Genomic DNA, 19,362 nt, shown 5'->3' with positions numbered 1-19,362 from the left:
TAGCGGATGGTGCCAAGGACTCTCATTTAGCTATGGTGTGGCCCATAAACTTTGGAATTAAGTAATGGAAGTGAGACCCTGTAATTTTCAACTTGTCATTCAACGGTACTGTGTGGGTCAGTTCCTAAGAAACAACCAATTTAAGCACAAGGGCAGCCAGCTAACAATTCCCAGGCACAATGACACTTCTTTGTTTGAATCTGCTTTTTAAACCTGTTAATTTGAATTATTTGTATGGTTAAAGGTTAATGCTTAGTCAGATGTGGTACATGCCTGTAATCTCAGCACTCTGGGAGCCTGAGGCAGGAGGATTACAGGTTTGATCCTAGACAGGGAAACTTAGTGATTTAAGGAAAATCTGTTTCAAAGTAGAAAAAAAAAATTAAAAATGGCAAGGGATGTAGCCCTGGGTTCAGTCTCAAGTACCACAAAACAAAAATAGCAACAACGAAAAAAGCAAAAGCATTAATGCTTATGTGACACAATCTGCTTCAGAAAAGTCATGATGATGATAAGTGTTTCTTGAATATGTTCAAACTCACTCTTATACTTGACAGGCTCTCAGATCTCTCAACATTCTTCCTAAAGAGAGCCTTGGATATCCATACCCGGGACAGGACTTTGAATGGACCAAGTGTTGGATGTTTGTGATCACTGATGCTTGAACACACGATGTTGTAGCAGCTAGTGTTTTGAGAGCTCAGTATGAACCAGACTGTCTGTTCTGTACTCCGCATTCATGAGCTCCTCTCACCATCACAACTATGATTGAATCAGGCTTTTCAGCTTCATTTTATAGACAGGATGATAGACACAATGAGAGGATAAGCAACTAGTCTATGTCCACATGGTACATAACTGGTCAAGCTGGGAAAGGTACCCAAGTGTTTTAGGCTTTAAGGCCAAGCTCTTAATAGCTCTTCTATACTGATTTTATGATAGTAATGAACCTCGATAACCTTTCATTCCTTCCCCGATACCAAAACCCCCCCCCCAAAACAAAAAAAAACCCCTTTCATTCCTTTTGTTACTAGGTGTATGTAACAAACCTTTCTTTCCCAAAGATACTATTGTTTAGAGAAGGCATATCAGAGTTTTGTTTTTACAAAAAGGGCAGAATTAGAAATCTCATCTTCTTTTGATGGAATATTTGCTGGTAGGTCCCGGAGAGTATCTTAAAGATGGTGTTCACTTTGTCATTCATAGACACTCTCCCTCACCCTCTTCACTACTGAAAAAAATGGAACCCAGTCCAGTAGGCTCAGCAGGGCTGGCATGGGGGTCTCTAGTTCTGGCCTGAGCATTCTTATTCACATGTCATGAGATTAAATCCAAGATACTTGATGAGCCATGATTCAGAAGACATGCAGAGATTAGACAATTTCCCTCCCTCCTGGCAAGGACATAGTGGTATTTTATCTAGGTGAAAGTGATTTTGCTTTTTTGTTGGAAGAAGTAAGCCTATAGGTTGCATAGCTCTTTCCGCCCTAAAACTTAGCAAGGAAAGGATTATCTAGGTTAGGCAACCAAATGCTTTTTCAAATTAGTTTTTGACATGCTCCTCCATAAATATGTAAAACGACAAATGAAAATATCCATGTGCTTAGGGAAGAATATGTTTTTTCAGGGCTTCCTTTCAGCTGATGATTATTGCTCATCAGTGTGAGCACTCATGCTGTCCTAGGGGTTGACATTTGAGGCAGGGATGGGAAAAGGCTCAGGTACCTGGGAATCTATCTGGACTAATGAGGACAGAGAATGGCCTTTGTAGGGAAGCCCTAAAGTGAGATGAACCCCACACACAAGGGGCATGGGGTGGGTTCCCTAAGGTATGAGGGACTGGCCACTACTAGAATATTGTTTTTGAACCGAACCCTTCTACCAGTTATGAGCATGGTGATTTTAGTCTTCTACTTTCTAAAGCAAGTGTACATGTGTTGTTGTCACCTTTTTCTTTGTACTGGAAACCTGTGAAGCAGATGGTACAGAGATTGTCTTATTTTAGTTGAAACAGTGCAGTTTCAGAGAGTTCAGTTGATTCATCAAGAGTTAGTTTGCTGTATGGATCTGGAGTTGAGAACCCTTGACTGTGAGCTTGCTCCATGGTACATGGTCTACAACCTTGATGTCACAGTGCTGCCTTGATGGCAAACAGTTTTCTAAAACATTCTGACTCAGAGAGCTATAGAGGAGAAGCAAAGGCTTGGAATTGAATGTTTGAAAATGCATTTGGGCATAGAGTCTTACAAATGTGCATTTTTTTGTTAGTGAGCCTAGTTATTTGACTCTGTGTATATGTGTGACCATTTATTTTGTTAAAATTCTGTGTAGAGATTTTTTAAAAATTACTTAGAAGCCTATTATTTTTCTTGTTTTCTACACAATGAAATTAGATTTCTGTTTTCTAATTTTTATATATGTTCATTATATAAGATTCAAATAATACATAGAAATATAAAGAAGAAAGTAAAAAGATTGTGAGATGATCACTATGAGTGTTTGAAGATGACCTCCTATCATGCATGTACTCTTTTGAGAATATGCTTGGCATTTTTTGGTTAAAGAAACCTAAGCTAACAGTCTTCTATAATGGGAAATAATCATGCTAGCTTTTCTTTTACAATGTAGAATTTTTTTCTAACATTAGTTTTACTTACTGTGGGACACATCTTTGCTGTGTGCCCACTTTGCAAATAAAGAAAATGTGCACATTTGGGGCAAGCCAGGATTCTGATGAGTAAGGAAGTGGAGAGTTGTGGGAGATGAAGAAAGCATCTGGTGTAGATGCCAAGGAGGAAGGTAGGTTTGTTCAGGTCAACCAGCTTATCCTGAGTTCTCTCAGCTATGGTCAGATACAGAAAGGAAAATATGCGGTCCTTCCATGGGGTGTTCCCGACCAGTGAGGCTGGAAAACTTCCAAGTAACATGAGGTGTGGTAGATGCAGGTTTAAGGGATTTGGGAATGGGCTGAAGGCAGAGAAGGGTAGCTCAGATCATGGCAATGAGGAAGCCTTTGTGGAGAAGAAAACATCTTAATTGGGCTGTGGTAGGGTTAACTTGGCATAATAAACATGAGCCATTGCAGGCAGAAGGAAGAGTGTACAGAAGGGCATGGAGGTAGGAATATTGTGGTGTGTGTGTGTGGGTGTGTGTGGGTGTGAGTGTGTGTGTGTAGGGGCAAGAAAGGAAGATGAAGAGGTGAGCAGGGGCCAGATCACAAGGGTCCTGAATGTGAGGGTAAAGAGCATAATTCCTGGGTGCATCAGGCAAGGCAGGGACATAGCAGATTGGACTCCAGAAAGGTCAAGAGGGCAGCAAGAGGTGAGCCAAGTGGATCTGAGGACAGATGGGGCAGATGGAAGGCCGTGGCCATGGTCCAGGTGAGGAGCACCAGGAACCCTGTCATGAACAGAGGCTGGGGCTGGGGAGCAGGGTGAGGGCATGAGCTGGAGCCAGGGACTCACCCCCGGGCACACCTATTCAGAGCCCCTGCTCAGTAGAGTCAGGGAGACTATTGCCCAGAGTCTTTCTCAAGTAACAGAGAGAAAGTTTGTTATCTTTATTTGGAAACAGAAAGGAATGAAAAATAATAAAATGGAATTCTGGGATCTTTAAAAGAAGAATGTAAGAAAAATATACAAAATTGACCTTCTTTAGTGGCACTATTTGGAGGTCCTCTCTGAGGTGCATTTGTCCATGGAACAGTTGTTCCCTCAGCAGCCAGAAGTGAGGGCAATGACAGCAGTCAGGTGAGTCCCTCTCTGGGATTTTCCTGGGCCAAGGTCATGTCTGTTTCCTGGGGCAGTGCATATCCAGGGGGTCATCACTGTGGGGTATAAAGGCTCAATCTCTTTCACTAAATTTTGGATACTTAATTGGTACCATGAGTGAGCTGAGGTCAAGGTTCTGACTGCACTGAGGTCCAACCTCTCCCTGCCTCATCCTATTTCCTCTACTTCCAGGTCTGAGCCCGCATAGCACTCTGTGGAAAGTTTCCTGGACCCAAATTTCCATCTGATATCTCTTTCCTGAGAAACCTCTCTACTGCATTAAAGAAGAAAACTCAAGTGAGTGCTCTGGGAGAGCCAGTTGTACGAGAGTCTTCATTTCTACAAAGGTGGGTGATAAGCATTTGTCTTATCAATGACTGTCTGGAACTTATCTGGAACTTTTCAGCTGGGAAAGGCTGGTCAAGTCCCCAGAGAATAGATTTTGATGTTAGACAGATCTGAGTTTGAATCTGTGCTTCTTTTTTTTTTTTTTTAATATAAAATCTGGGTTTTTGAGAAAGTCACATCACCTCTCTGTCCCTCATCTGTTAAAAAGGAATAATTGTCCTACTTACCTTGGAGTCACACTTACCACATGGCTGTTGGGGACAAACGAAATAGCTGTCATTGCTTTAGTTCCTAGTCTTGGTGCACAGCAAAATCCTCTGTAAGTGTTGAAGGAATGGTCAGTTCCAGTGCTGATGGCAGGAGTCATTCAGGGTGGTATTGCCAGTAATTAAGATTTCAGAAGGGGCTGGGGATTTAGCTCAGTGGTTTCACCACCTGCCTAGCAAGCTCAAGGACCCGGGTTCAATCCCCAGTACCAAAAAAAAAAAAAAGATTTCAGAATTTAAGGAAAGAAGTGTAAAGAATAATAAATATGTGTTAGGTGTAAAGGAAGAGTTAGTGCTGCCAAGACCTTGCTGAGTAGACAGATGGACTGAAACTACACACACCCAGTTCTTGAAAGCTACCTAGCCTAGCAAGTCAATTCAAATAAGAATATTTTAAAGCATCTGCTAAGAGTGAGATGCTGACAGGGGAGAACCAACACCATGACCATTTTCTGGAGAACCCAAATCACAACTCTATTAGCAGTTTGGGTAAGGAATCTATTTTATGAATTAAAGAATTTTATTAAATATATTTACTGTACATAATAATAAAATACAGAATACATAGATCAAAATATTTACTGAATGAACTATATTACATATGGTAGAATTTACACTTTACTAAGAAGGAAGTATTTATATACTTATTTTACTATTTTATTAGTACATGTTTGCTATAGATAATGGATACATTCACTAAGGGAAGTTTATATGTATACATACCGTATTGTAGGCCTTTTAAGAACAAGGTATTTAAAAACAAAGATGATATTACACCAGAGTTAGCTAGATTAAAAAGCAAAAATTAAGAAAGAGTGAAGCATTCAATAGAGAATCTAAAGTCTAAAGGGGCTCAGTGAGAAAGAGGATGGTTACAAGACAAGGGACGGAGAGTTCCGAATGCGTTTGACTCCTTTCCCTTAGCAGAAGGCAAACTGAAGAGAGGACCCCAATGACTTTCTATATTTGACTTTGAGAGTCCCATGGGGTGGTTTTTTGGGCCCATTTCTACAGTCCTGTGTATATTGGCTCCAGTTGTGCATGTTCTGAGCACACACCAGCTGGTAGGAAAGGGTAAGACCCTGTAGTGTGATCCTTCCTTGGGATCAAAATTGCGGATATGCAGAACCCCAAGTGGACAGATTGAAAGCTGTACCTGAGAGGAAGTGATACATTTTGGATCATTTGGATACAGATAATGGTCCACATCCTAGGTGAAACTCTACCCTAGATTCTTTTTTACATGTAAAAAGAAGAAGAGGAGAGGGAGAGAGAATGTGAGTAAATGAGGGTTGAGTGAAAATCTTAGGGACTGAGTGCTCATGCTTTTGCATTGTCATTTTATTTTGACTGCTCAGAGGCTTTTTTGATTCTAAATAAGCAACATTTTTAAAACATTGCATTGTGATTAGGTAAAATTAAACTGAGAAGTGGAAATTGCATGTTATTTATTTCAGACCAGCCAGGATAATATTTCGAGAGGTAGTTGGTGAATGTTAAGAATTCAGACTTTGCTTGCAGTCAGGCTGTTGAGTTCAAAGCCTGGCTCTACCACATATGAGCTGTGTGATTTTGGGTGGGGTACATAACTTCTTTGTGCCTTAGCTTCTTTACTTATAGACCAGGAATGATGATAGTAATACCTATTTTATAGGCTTTTAGGAAAATTAAATGAATTGATATATGTAAAGCACTTAGATTAGTATCTGGAATATAGGAAGTGCTACATATATTTATACAGATTAAACAATAGTAGCAGCATGAATAAGAAATGTTAGCAATCACAGCTGTCCATCCTCATGTAACTCCCATGACCAGCAGGTCTGGTAGGTTTTCAGCCACAAGTGAGATCACATAAGGAAGTTTCCCCTAAAATGTCTGGATTATTATCTCCTGGCAATATGGTAGACCCTGACCTTTTCCTCTAGCTATGTTTCTGGGAGTCATAAATTTGGAGTGTGGGGAGAAAGGATAGGAGATGCAAATGTTATTACATGACTGTCCTATGCCCGAATCTACCCTTCCTCTGTTTCAACAACTGCTCCAGCTGTTTCTTTTGCCCCTTGTTGGCTGGATGCCAATTCCAGATTCCCGGGAAAGAAAATCTGACTGGCCCAGCTTGGTCCAGTCTGGCCCAGTTTGGACAGCTCCTGTTGGGGGCAGCCAAGTGACCATGAACTGAGACCTCTGAAACCATGAGTCAACATAGATTTTTCCTCTGTTAAGTTGTTTTTTGTTCGGGCATTTTGTCCCAGTGGCACAAAGCTATCTAACACAGGAAGTGTGAGGTCTGGAGCTGGAGTTAGCTGCTTACTAGTGAGGTGAGCCTAGGGAAGCCGTTTAACCTGCTTAATCCTCTTTTTCTGGATCTGTAAATGGGGCAGTTGGTAACACCTGTGTTTTTTCCCCCATTGGACAAGGACCAACAACATATTTTGTAGACTCCAATACAAAATGAAAATGCAGGGCTAGGGATTTAGCTCAGTGGCACTGCACCTGACTCCCAAGTGCAAGGTCCTGAGTTCGATCTCCAGTACTCCCTCTGCCCCAAAAAAGAAAAGAAAAGAAAATGCAGGCTCTTTGTTCTGAAATAAAGAATATCGGGAAAGTGATAGCAGAGCATTAGCCACAAGTGGGGTCCCTTTAGGTTTGTGGTGTCCCATATCACTGCACAGGTCTCATGCTTAGAAAGTGTGTCCTACACAAGATTATAATAATGATTGAATGTAAAGTCTTATACGAAGGCATCATACATCCTTCACTAATGTATTTTCTTGTTTAATCTTGAAAGATGCTTTACTGACTGACACAGCTATGCAGAGGTGGTCTTTAGCCTGTGGGCCTTGTGTGAGGCTGGCTATGCCTGTGATCATATCCATCGGTTGGGCCAGTGCTGTGTTGCTGAGATTGCTAGTGGTTTTCAGTATGGCCTCTGCATACCAGGATGGAAGTGAGGTGTTTCTCTCCCTACTTGTCTATTCTGACATTGACCACATTTCATGGAGGGAAGGTGTCATGAGCACCTCTAGCAGGGAGTTCCAGGGCATACTGGATCTTGGCCTGACTGCTACCTTCTCTCCAGTAGACCTAGGAAGGGGCTACCAAGCTTGCACCACTTGGCTCTAAGGGGGGGGAATTCATTGTCCTCTGGAGGAAGGAGAGTAGCCTTTTGATTTTCACTGTGAAAGGAGTTGTTCATAATCTATGTTTGCTTTTCACTTGGGCCTATCCAAAACTCATCAAGTATAGTCACCCCTTGGTATCTATGGGGAACAGGCTCTACGATCCCTGAAGATACCAAAATCTGCAAATGCTGAAGTCCCAATATAAAATGGAATAGTATTTTCATATAGTCTATGTACATTCTCTTGTATGCTTTAAATTATCTCTAGATTACTTCTACCCTAATACAATGTAAGTGCTATGTAGAGAGTTTTTCTATTATATTATTTAGCAAATAATGATAAAGAATAGAAGTCTGTACACATTCAGTAGAGATGTAATATTTTTGCTGAGTATTCTCTGTCCATGGATGGTGGGAGCCACTGATATGGAACCCATGGGTAGGGAGAGCTGGCTGTCATTGTACCTGGTCCACTGCTGGACTCAGAATTGTCCTTGCTATGGTCTTCTGTCTTTGCCAGTCTGTCTCTAACAAATTTCTTTGCTTCTGGATCTTATCTTCTTCCTCACATCTCTTTCTTAAGCCCCTGACTTTGGGGGTTTATGCAAGGATGTCCTGAGGGCTCATCTTGTGACTCTTCTTTCTTGCCTCCCTGAATTCATATTATGCTCAAGTCTGGAAAAGTGTCCCTCGGGACTACAGAGCCTGTCATGTAACCCCACCTGAATCAGCCCTTTCTGGCAAAGTTTATCCTTGACTGCCTTCTGAGAAGTCCATGTTAACTACTAATGGTTTATCAGCTCATAAAATGGCATGGAGGTGGGGAAAGAGGAAGAAGGGGGAGAAGGAGAAAAGGAAACCATCTATCTAAAGGAAGTTCAAGATAACTGCATTCCTCACCTCTGAAATAATGGGAAAAAACATGCATCTAATATTTCAGGGCATTTTCCTTCTTAGAAATGGCTTGCATTCCAGATTCAAAGGCAGCCACTTGGAAATCAGAACTTACTTTCCTAAGAAACACTATCATGCCTGGTGAGTCTCAGCCCAGCCCACAGAAGCCCTTTTACCATATGGACCTGAAGTGTTACACTAATAAACCAGGTTAACAACCCCCAGCCCCCATCTATAATAGAGTTTCCATGATACACTAATGAAGTCTGTGTTACTTTTGGGGTGCCAATGACAGCTGGCAAAGGGGATATCATGCTCCAGGGTCCAGCAGTTTGAATAATTAAAGATGTTCTACCTTTCGGAAAGGCCCTCCCCAGATACAAATCTCCTGAGAAAGAAGGTGCCTTAAGGAGGGCAAACACATCCTAATTAACAAAATTTGCTCAGTGGAGGTGAAGGTTGGATTTCAAACCAGACTTCCCTGCTGCCCATAGCTCAAAAGAAGAGCTTTAGGACATTATTATATGTTTTTTCCCCTGCAGAAAACCCATTTTGTATGCATTCACTGCAGCCTCAGACCTCAAGGACTTGAGTGTTTTTATAATGATGATGAATTGAAGCAGAATCTTTGAAGAAAAAAGTTCATTTTGATTTTTCAAGACAAGTTAGCAGCAGCCCCAGAGACTTCCCAATCCTTTTTTGCCCTGTGCTGCCTGCTCCGAGCTTCACATTCATGTGTTGTTTGCTGTAGCTGAAAAATGCCTTGGTCTCTGGAAAGCTAAGTGGATGCAAATGGATTTGAAATTGTCAGCTTGCAGCAGTCTCCAGTGGACGGAAGCCCTGAGACAACTTTGATGGCCCCGACAGAGCCACCATGTGCCTCCTCAGGAAAGCCAGCTGCCTGGCTTGCTTTTGCCATCATGGCTATCCGGGAACCAGTTCTCTGTTTATGAGGCTGCAGGAGATGAAAGCAGAAACCATGTTAATTATTGCAAAGTGCTTTTTACTTTCAAAAGTGCTGCACTAGCGTTAATTAGTTATTCCTATTTTCAATGCTCTGGTGAGGTAGGTCAGAATTATTACCCCTTTTTCTACCTTGGAGGAAATGAAGACACAGAATTTAATGACTCCCCAGGGGACCTGGGGGAAGTTATCTCCTAGATATTTTCAACTTGGTTTGTCTGGCTTTGCCATGTTTTGCTCTCTCAACCAATATCCTAGGAGCTTCATAGGGAGGGAACACTTCTGTCTTCCATCATCAAAAGAAATATGGTTTGCTGGAGGCTCCTGTGTTTGGAAACAAGGGGAAAATATACTTTCTATACCAACGCAAGGAAGATTACCTTTCTTGGTCCTTTACTGCTCTCAAAGGGGCAAGGTTTGGGATGAAGACTGCTCATGGTCAGATGCGCCATGAGGGTGACTGAGAAGGGGAGGGAGAGAAGGCATGGAGTGGTGTCTGTTTCTGAGCTTTCCTATCCCCAGTACATACTTTCTAGCTTCTTATCTGCATGGATCAGAAAGCAGAGATGCCGAAGTAGCTGCCTTCAGTTCTTGTGATTAAAGAGATTGAATGTTGGAAAAAGATCTTCTATATGGCAGAGTGGCAGGGAGGGGAGACATGGGCTTTGAAGTCAGATAGCTCCTCGTTCACATTCTGCTATTTCCCTCTTTGTCTATGATTCTTATCTGTGAAATGGAAGTGGTATGTAACTGAATGGACTTGAAGTGTCTGACATAGACCTCATAATTGTTTTCACCAAATCATTGTTTAATCCTTTTTACCCTTCCTTTCCCACATTCGGGTTGAGTTGGAATTTGGTCTTTTCTTCAGAGCACCCACTTCCCAACTGAAATCTTCCCTGGATTTGAGCAGATATCCTTCTCCCTGACAAACTTACTGGAGAACCTTGGATTTTCAGATAACCTTGAGATACTGGTAGCCTGGCCCCTTGTTTCTGCACATAACTTCAGAACTTCTGAGCTAGCATGACCAGGGAAGACTAATATCTTTAGTGAGAACAGTCACGGGGCCAAGAGCAGAAGGTGGAGGAGGAAGGTGCAGTTTCATGGAGGAAGGAAGCTCAATCTTCCCACCCTCAGCAATGACCCCTAAAGGGCCTCAAACTGTGCCTCTCAGAGTTGATTGAAGTGGGGAGAGAGTAGACTGATTTCACTTTGGAAATCCCTGGAAGTCATGATGGACTCAGCTTCTCTCACCTCAATGCTTGCAGCTCTTCCCCAAACCACCTATGTGTGTGGGTAATGTGTTGCCCTTTCTGAAAAAAAAAAAAAAATTCTCAGGCTGGGGATTTAGCTCAGTGGTTCCACCACCTGCCTCAAAAGCCCAAGGACCTGAGTTTGATCCCTGGTACAAAAAAAAAAAAAAAAAATTCTCACACAAGCTGGACTGCCCTCCAGGAAGGGAGGTGAAACAAACCTCAAGTGCTTTTGTGCCTTCTTGGTGTACTGAGAAACCCCTTTCCTTTGACCCATCTGTCCCAAGAGCCCTTGTATGGCAATTTGACTTCCTGTTGGTACAACCGTGGCTACATGAGTGCCAGAACTTTCTAGAAAGAAAACTTTCTAGGGCCGGGGATTTAGCTCAGTGGTTCTGCTGCCTGCCTTGCAAATGCAAGGTCCCCAGTTCAATCCCTGGTACAAAAAAAGAAAACTTTCTAGTCTTTTACCTACAGGGGGTTCTATTCTGAACTTCAGAGTTCCCAGCCCACCTGTCCGTTTACTCATTGGGTGACTTTGGGTAAGTTCTTTAATGGCTTGGTGTTTTATTTCTTCGTGGCATTATTATTAACTTTAATGTGCCTGCCTGGGTTATCGTGCAGCATGAAGAGATTAGGTTCATTGCCCAGGACCAAGAGGCCATACTTGCACTGCAATTTCCCTACTTTCTTGAAAACTTTTTTATGGGTCAGTGATCAGAATTCCCCAGACAATTTTAACAAAGGAATAGGTTCCTTGATAGGTACTCAATAAATTCTAAATTTCTTAGCAAATAAATTCCACATTCAAGGTCTAACCCAAGGTCTGGCCCCGACTCATCATAATTGCCCTGGCCCAGGCACATGCATTGCCATATAATATGTGCCTCCTGGATGTGGACCCAGGAAAGCATTTATCCCTGTTCCTCCTCCATGGCCCTGGATTATTCTCATTGCTTCTCTATGCCTTGAACTTTTATGCTTTCATGTCTCATCTGTGTTGTTCTCTTGTTTCTCCTCTTGACAAGACCTATTTCCTGTGTCACCTCTGCTATGAAGCCTTTTCTGACTCCTCCTCTTTCCCTTTTAATTAAATCACACCGTTTCTTCAGTATGTTGTTTACCCCACTATCAAGTGGTACATGTGCTTGTGTGCTTTCATACAGCTAGATTCATTCCTGCCACCTGTCTTGTGTCCTTCCAACCCACCTTCCAAATGGTGCTAGAGCAATAATTCTAGAAGCACAAATTGAGACCTTACCTCTCTTTTAACCAGCTACTAAAACTGCCAGGTATTATGCGCAGTACATTTATTATCTTACAAAAAATTATCTGTGAGGCAGGTATCAGTATGCCCATTTTATAGAGGAGAAAATGAGGTTTAGAAGATTTAGTATTTCTCCCTGGATTGCACCAATCAGGGATTCAATTTCAGGTCTAGCTCACCTCCCAAATCAGTGCCCCTGACCTTTAGACAATACAATCTATACTGTGTTCCACCGATTAAGCCCTGGAATGAGGTAGAGCCATAATCCTCAGCACATACTGAAGCCTTGGCCTGGTTTCCAGCACTGCCCCATGTACACCATGGTCATCCTGATGGATCAGTGTTATTCACCAAGCACTTCACTCTGGGCCTGGGCCTTGGCATCTGCTGCTGCCTCAGCCTGAAATGTCCAATTGCTCAACCACTACTAAAGTTTTCAGTCAGCTTAAGTATTAGCTGTTCTGGGAAGTTGCCTTCCCTTCCCCCCTCCAATCACTTGGGAATAATTAAGGGCTCCTTTCCTGTGCCACTCAGGCCTTCTCCAGCCCTGCCCGTGGTAAGCTGTGGGTTTCTGTGCAGTCCCACTTCCTAGACATTCTGTCCTTGGAGGAGACAGACTTTGCTGTACTCATCCTTTCGTCCCTGAGTCTCGATTTGGGCCTGCTCAAAAGTGGGTATGCTGTAAATGGTGCAGGAGGGATAAAGAGTTGGAGAAATCATGAGTACTTTTCTGCCCTAGTGGCCACAAATCCATATTTCATAGTGCAGGTCCATCAAATCCCCATGGTACCAGGTCACTGGGGAGAGGTTTAATTACCTCTAGGAAAAATGTGTGGTTCTACTGCAGTTTTCATGGAGGTCACCTCATTGGTCCTGAGAGCAGTTCTAGCCTGTATTTCAACTCTAGGGAATTGGATGCTTGTCCATTCCCTAGAGCTCATCTTGCCCCATACTATTAATCTGTGTAGCACAGAGGTTAAGTGAATTGCTCAGGGGCTGGAAGGAACAGATCTTAGGATGGGACGGCTAGTGGTTTCAGGTCCAGAGCCCATTTCTCAGCCCTTGGGAGGATCTGCTCTGAGGACAGGCTGCCTTTGAAATCGCTGGATGGTCTGGTAAAGTCAACAGCAGAGCCACAGCCCTACTTCTGAGGCCTCAGGGCTGCTCAGGGCACCTGAACTGCTGCTGGGACAGGAAGTAATACGTTCAGAGCTTTAGCCCTAAAACCTCAGAAACCGTTTGATGATGTAGTAAATGTCAAGTATATTGTTGAGAGGAGAAAAAAAAACCCCAAGTATGAGCCTTTGTTACCAAGATTACAGGAGATACTTAGTAATATCACAGGAAGTCACACTGTCAAAATAATAGAGAAGGTAGTGTCTACTGGGGGCCACACCCTATAATAGCTGTACTTGATACAAAAGAGCTTTTGCTGCACCTTCTGGTCTGAGTACTCTGAGGTGGAGCCCAAGGAGGAGGAGGGGTGGGCTGGAGTCTGTTCTGTGGGTGTCCTTGCTGTGAAGTGCAAAGCACAGAATTTAACTGAAAAACTGTTTTGTCTGGGGAGGAACTGCCCAGGCTGTAGGCAATTATCACGAAGTTTAGGTTTAAAATAGAAAAGCATAATTGATGTAAAGGAATTCTAAAATTTGCTTTTTCCTTAAATGATTTGTCTGCTTGGAATTAATCTCCAGATAACTGCAGCACTTTGGAACAGGAGGAAGCTCTAAGAGGTCATCTCTTCGAGCAGCTGCAGGCCTCTTAACAGCCTGCAGTCAGACCTAGCCCAAGTCCTCAGGTGGGAAGGGTCGGGCAAGTTGGCCTCTTGACAGCCTGCCCCCTCTCCTGCCACTTCCTGCGGCCACACCCTCTCCCTGTCCTCCCATCTCCTTTCACACGAGCCACCTCCCCCAGTGCAGCCTTTGGTTCTGCAGGGCAAGGATCTGGCCTAGCACCTGCACAGAACAAGCCCTGGATGCATGCTGGCTGAGAGAATACATGAAAGTTGGGCAGGAAGTGGGCCAGATCTTTCCATGAACCAGCATGAGAAGCCTGCAGAGCTGGTGCACAGCCTGGCAGTTTAAAACACCAAAGGGCTCAGGCTTCAGAGGGTGTGGGTAGCCAGGAGCATTTGGAAGCTGGGCAAGGCAGCAAAGAGTCTCATTTCTCAACCCTCCATGTAAGTTTTTCTCTCCCCTGTTTCTAGCTCTAGCGCCCCTCTCATCTGTCTCCCCGGCCACCCACTTGACTGTTCCCCTAGGACAGTCAGCAGCCACCTCGAGCTGGACATAACCAAAGCAGGCTTCTTCCATCTTTTTCTATTCATCTGAAATCTAGGTGCTTATTCCCAACCCCAGTTAATCCATCAACAAGTCCTGTGGGTGAACATTAAAAAATACACCCTGTATTGGCCCATGTCGCCTCTCTATCTCTGCCAGGTTGCCACTGTCTTTCCCTGGCGTTCAAGCCACACTGACTTTCTTGCAATTCTATACCCCACCCATGCTTGCTCCCACTTTAGAGTCCTTGTCCCATTGTGCTGTTTTTAGAACACTCCTCCCCGCATCTTGGCATGGCTGACTCCTTTGCATCGCATCGACCTGGTCCCAGCTCAAACATTCTCCTTCACAAAGGCCTTCCCTCACCTGCAATCCAGAAGACTCCTTCCTGTCCCTATTGCTTATTACATTACCTTTTTAATGTTGTTTTAGGGCACTTACCATCATCTCACATTCTACTCTTTATGAGTTTGTTTGCTGCCTGCCTCCCCAAACTGCTGGATGGACGGCAGGATCTTGGGGTTGCCACTTGTTAGGGGCCCAGTCAGAGAGAAACCACTTGCATCTCTACCAGTATCCCTTTTTCCTATCTCTCGGTTGTTTACCTGTAAATGACAAACAGCTATTGAAAAAGCCCACAGAGGAGTGCAAGGACCCTCAAAATCTGAAAAGAAAAGAGTTTTATTCTTCTCCTTGCCATTGTGACCGAAAGAGGGCCAGCATTTTTTGCTTTGAGCTCCTCTCCGGGGCACTCACTACCTCACTGTGACTAGCACACTCCAGACCTCATTGGCTAATGAGAAGACTCAGGGCTCTGCCAAGCTCAGAGGACAGAGGCATGAGAAGATTCTTGCCATTCTCTCGCTGAACTGTGCAGTGGAGTGTCCCATGGGGACAGAAATTCAGCAACACAGAACACTTAAGAACACTGGTGGCTTGGCCTCAGGGCTGGTCCCCTCCTCTTGCCTGGACACACAGCAGGAGCGGCAGGACCTTTGTGCCTGGGGATGGGGGTTTCTTATCTGGCCCCACATGTCTCTGTGTGGTGGTTCTCAAGCAGCCACAGAAATCCTCCTCTTGAGGCACACAGCAAGTGCTCAACCCCTGAGGGATGGGGAACCTTTAGTGGCAACCACAGCTTGCACAGTCAGGCAGATTTGTGCCAGGAGAGAGAGGCAGAGGTGTTGGATGGTGGTCATTTCCCATCCTGGCTGTGCTGTGCTGGTCCCTGTCACACAAGCAGCCCAGCCCAGGGTTCCCCTAGGGGGCTGGAGCTGGCCCTGGCCCGCCTGCTTGCTTTCTATTACTTTACAGTTTCTTCCTTGTAAACAGTTTTACAAATCAGGTGTTGAAAACCCTATTTGTCGAGGGAGGAATCTAAATGAAGCCAGAGGTATTAAATGGCCCACATCTACTAAGAGGGAGTCTAGGAGTCCTAGGATCCATCTTGCTCCCAAACTCATATTCTCATGGCCCCATAACCTGTACCCTTGATGACCAACTGTCCTGACTATCTGGAATCAAGGGGTTTCCAACGACATGGGATTTTCAAATGCCAAAACCAGGAGAATCCTGGAGAGCCTGGCATGGTGGGTCACTTTACCTGTACATGTTAGGAGGTTATCATAATCAGGCCAGTTAGGTTCAAGTGTGGTTTGGGTTTCCGATAAAAAGAAAGTAGATTCTCTTTTTGGGGTGGAGCCGGTCTTAACACCAAGCTTGTTTGGTTGGGATATTACATTGTGATGATGGGTACATTTTCAGCTGCACTGCACCTTTGCTTGCTATTGTTTTCCAGCCATACCTTTTTTTGTCCTTATGGGATAATTTAGCAAGTCTTGGTCAACTTTGAAATGATTCTGCAGGACATGTAAGCTGTGAGGTGCAAAGTCGAAGCAGAACAACCTAGGGAGGGACACCTACAGACTTCATGGGGCCTTCTCTGAGTGGAGCTGCTGAGACTGATGCAGGCTGAGCATCTGACCCCCCAGGCTGTGGGGTCTCAGAGGATGAAGGACACAGTCTAGAGCTCCCTCGTGCCCACTCTTCACAGCATTTTATCCATGACTGCTGAGCTGCTTTGCCAGCAGTGCCCGGACCTGCTTCCTGTTAGCCCTTCTCTCCCAGTTTCTGTCTCTTTGTTTCTCTGTGGACTCTCACCTTCACTTAACAGCCTCTGCTATCTTAGCTTCTCCTGGGGCCAGTGGTCACTCATCTTTCTGCTGGCTAGTGGGAATTCACTTCATTTAATCAGTTAAAGAGATTTTTTAGCTAAAAAGTAAACAGGTGAAGATATTTCTAGTTAATTAATGAGAAAGAAGTTGAAAGTTTAAAGGTATCTCCTTGATGTTTGATTTACTGACTGGGTAACCTGGAATTGGTGTCGCCGTGGGAGGAACAGACCCCACTGCCCTGGGGGTGAGGCTCGGGCACCTACACTGTCTGTGTGTCCTCCCTCCCATCCTGATCCTAATGCGCCTCAGAGTCTGAGGATGGATCCAGTTAGTACCAGAGCCACCAAAAAGGCAGAGGCTCTTAGAATCTCCCCAGTTTATTAGCAATTGCTGTGCCTTTTAGTTTTAAAAGTAGCTAATTTATTATTTAAATAGCTAGAGATTTTTACAGCACTGAGTTGTTATCAGCTCAAATTTGACTTTTCTGTTACCAAATTGAACAATGTCCTTCCAAACCCACTGTCGCTCCTGTGTTCACTGTGTTGGCCACACCCCGCCCCCCCATCCCCATATCTAGTCTGGAAACCCAAGTCCCCACAGTCTGGCCTCCCAACACCGTCGAAGTTATTCTGAGGTTAGATGGAACAAAAACCCTCTCACCACCCCCCAGCAGTGTCCTGACTCCTCTTCATTGCCACGGCCTTTCATGGGGCCAGATGCCCTCTAGGGCTTCCTACTCCTTCCACCCTATGATCTGGCCCTGGCATAGGTTCTCTGAACTCCATAGGTTTTTGTCTGCTTTACTCTCTGGCTGGCTTCCCTAGCCTTGGCAATCCTATCCCTCTTTTAAGAGCAACCCCAGAAGTTAACTCCTCTTTGAAGCTCTCTTGGGTTCTAAAATAAATGAAGTGGCCACCCTCTGTGCCTGTCAGCACCTGTTGGTCTTGCACTGTGCTCGGTTGTGAACTTCCAGAGGCAAGGGCTGTGCTGTCTCCCGCCAAGTCTGTATGTTGCTTGTGCCTTACCATGTACACCCTTGGCCTGCGTTGATGGCTGTTGGCCAAATGGATGAATGGCTTCAGTAACTTCTCTGCAACTCAATAGAGTCCTTGATCTCCCCTTAAAGGTATTGAGGGTTTCCCCAGAAACTGTCACTTCAAAGGCATAAAGAAAAAAATTAGAATTAAATCGGGTCACATTGTTTACTTCTTAAGAAGATGCTGTGGTGTTCCTTCCTACACAGGTGTGAAGCTTCCAGCCTGACTGTGACAGTTCCCTGTCAAACAGGCGGGCAGTTCCAGGCAGAGCCCCCGCAGGTGGGCAAGGGTGCCCAGGGAGCGGTGGGAAATGGGGCTGACCTCCAGCCCACTCTCACCCGCCGAGGGGCTCTTGTCCCGACGGGTGGCTCAGAAAGGCACGCCTTCCCTAACTTGTCTGTCTGAGAGGTGTTTCTACTTCCTCCACTCAGAGCATGTGCCTTTTTCTAACTCACAGAAAGCTTTTGGTCTGTCACTCTGCCTTCTAGAAGTGACCAAGTTTTTGTTTTTTGGGTTTTTGTGTTTTTTTTGCAGTGCTGGGGATTGAACCCAGACTCACATGCTGGGCAATCAGTCTAACACTGAGCTGCACCCCCAGCCTCCAGTCTTTCTTTTCTGTCCTAACATTTCAGCAAGGAGTTGCCCTGGGCTGAGTCCTATCCTTAATCCCTGGCCTTTGCATTTGCACAAGGACCCTTTGTGGAAGGTAGGTCCTTGCCTCCTTTAAATGACCTTGAATAACACTGTCCTCTGCAGTCTCTCTGGCTGCCACAGGAAGAGGCAGGCCTGCTGTGAGTCTGGGGCCTTGGAGCCATTTTAGCCCAAGGGAGGAAAAATAAACAAATGGGTGAGGTGGCTGCCCTTGAATTCTTGCTCTTGTGTTACCGTTAATGGAGGTCAGTTGATTAAGCATTTAGGACTTGGATTTGCAATTTGCCCACTAATAAAACAACAGGGCTCTAGTAAGTGACTCCCATGAGCCCACATCTCTTGTGCCTATTTTACAGAGTAGAAAACTGAGTTACAACAAAGAAGTCATGCATTTAATTCACAACTGAACCAAGCCAGGGGTGCCTTAAGGATGATCATTTGTGCTGAATCATGGGCCTGAATGCTGCTCAGGGCAGAGGAGAAAAGTCTCTTGTGGTTGACAGATTTTTCCTGCTCCCTTTTCATACTTGCTTACCTCTGACTGATCTCAATCCTTGACTGGCCAATGCTGCATGTCGTACCAACACGGAAAACGGTTGTCCTTTTCTCAGCCATTTAGCAGTCCGGAGGTGTGTGTCCTGACATATGGGCTGTAGTCAGGGAGGGGCCCTGCAAACACTCATTTACAAGGCCTTCGAGGCCTGCTCCCTTGTGGGCGTCACATGGGGCCAATGAAAAGAGCAGGGTTGCCTGCAGCCGCCCGGGAGGCCCCTCCAGGGGCTTTCTTCCCTTCAGCACTATTCCCTGGGCTTGCCAAGTCCCACGAGTCAGCAAACTGGAGAAGTGTTTTCAAAGCAAGGCCTTCGCCCTCCTTGGCAAGCTCCTCAAAGCCTGCCTCACTCTGGCTTTGCCAGGGAGAGTCTGTAAAAGGCTTTTTGTTCTGCTCCTCAATAGGGACATCCCTGGGAGCTGCTCAGAGAGGCACAGTGGGAGCTGGAGGACACTTGAAGCTGGGCCACTTGGGTGGGCAATGAGAGGGAACAGGGCCAGGTGGCTTCGGAGTAGCAGAACTCAGGGAACAGGGACAAGCATGGAAGGTGCTTGAAAACGTGGAAACTGCCCATGGGAATAAGGATTGAGAAAGGAGGCAGAGTATTTGAACTTTTTTTTTTTAATTTCTATTTTTTATTTGCATTACTGTGTTTGGTGTGCAAATAACATTTCAAGTCTGTGATGATGGGTTCTTAGGAATAGAAAGAAAAATGGCCTTGGAATTTAGTGACTTGAAGGCACAGTTTCCTCTAAAAATTCATTTCTGGACTTTACTGGACAG

General features: G+C 44.7%; 1 long non-coding RNA gene across 2 annotated transcripts; it reads right to left on the bottom strand.

Moving 5' to 3' along the window:
• Nucleotides 1–9,029: 9,029 nt before the first annotated feature.
• LOC101706958 (uncharacterized) lies at nt 9,030–18,872 on the bottom strand. 2 transcript variants are annotated; one of them, XR_015446693.1, is made up of 4 exons: nt 18,565–18,872; nt 17,367–17,495; nt 14,609–14,772; nt 9,030–9,357 (listed from the first exon to the last, which is right to left on the bottom strand). It is a non-coding gene; the product is annotated as an uncharacterized LOC101706958 (long non-coding RNA). The 2 variants fall into 2 exon arrangements; XR_001183401.3 differs by lacking the exon at nt 14,609–14,772 and having other exon boundaries at nt 18,565–18,852.
• Nucleotides 18,873–19,362: the final 490 nt, after the last annotated feature.

The sequence above is a fragment of the Heterocephalus glaber genome, unplaced genomic scaffold (genome assembly GCF_053883595.1).
Source record: "Heterocephalus glaber isolate CG9 unplaced genomic scaffold, H.glaber_assembly_v1.0 deba00001720, whole genome shotgun sequence".
Lineage (NCBI taxonomy): Eukaryota > Metazoa > Chordata > Mammalia > Rodentia > Bathyergidae > Heterocephalus > Heterocephalus glaber.
This window is presented reverse-complemented; position numbering and strand designations above follow the sequence as displayed.